This window comes from Bison bison, unplaced genomic scaffold (genome assembly GCF_000754665.1).
Source record: "Bison bison bison isolate TAMUID 2011002044 unplaced genomic scaffold, Bison_UMD1.0 scf7180017864471, whole genome shotgun sequence".
In the NCBI taxonomy this organism is placed as follows: Eukaryota; Metazoa; Chordata; class Mammalia; order Artiodactyla; family Bovidae; genus Bison; species Bison bison.
The window spans coordinates 41,438,394-41,439,105 of record NW_011495032.1 but is presented as its reverse complement, the minus strand read 5'-3'; positions in this window follow the sequence as shown (position 1 = coordinate 41,439,105).

The following is a 712-nucleotide window of genomic DNA, read 5'->3' as shown; positions in this document are numbered from 1 at the left end:
CACTAAGAAGGAAGGTTTCTAAACTGTGGAGCAGGGATGGAAAGTCTTTGCTGTCCTCTCCAACATTTTAGGATGGGCCCCTGGGAGACTTGAGGCCTTCCTGGCCCCCATTGCTGCTTATTGTACCCCGTACCACCTGCACATGGGATGGAAAGGGCCGGAGTGTGACTTCGGCTGTCTGTCTCCCAGCAAGAGCGCTCTGGCCTGCATCCCGCTGTCCCGAGACGGGGATGGAGGGGCGACAGGATGGCTTCGCCCTCTGCTGTGGGCTGCCGCATTGCATGCTGGGACCCAACTCCTTTCCCTCCCCCCGCCCCCCTCCCCCAGCTCGGGTCCGCTGCGGGTGAGCGGTTGAACTACGCAGCCGAACTTACAGCGGAAAGGGGTGGGGGACCGTGTACAGCTTGACAACCTTTAATAAAGAAGGGACTGACTAGGTCGCGGCTTGTTGTCCGGAGCGGCCAGGGTTTGGAGGGGCAGGAGGGGTGGGGAGTCTGTGAACCACCCAGGTGGCTGGGAACTGCGTGTCCGCCCCGTGAGAAAGCTGGTCTATGCGATCACTTGGATATACCGACCTAGCGGGCGAGCAGAAGGGCAGCTTCCCGAACCATGGTTCCTTGGAGGTCAAGGACTTCGGCAGGACGTGCGGTCAGATTTCCCGCCCTGAGCACGTGACCATGCCGGCTCCGCCCGTTTATTTTGCGTGCACCAT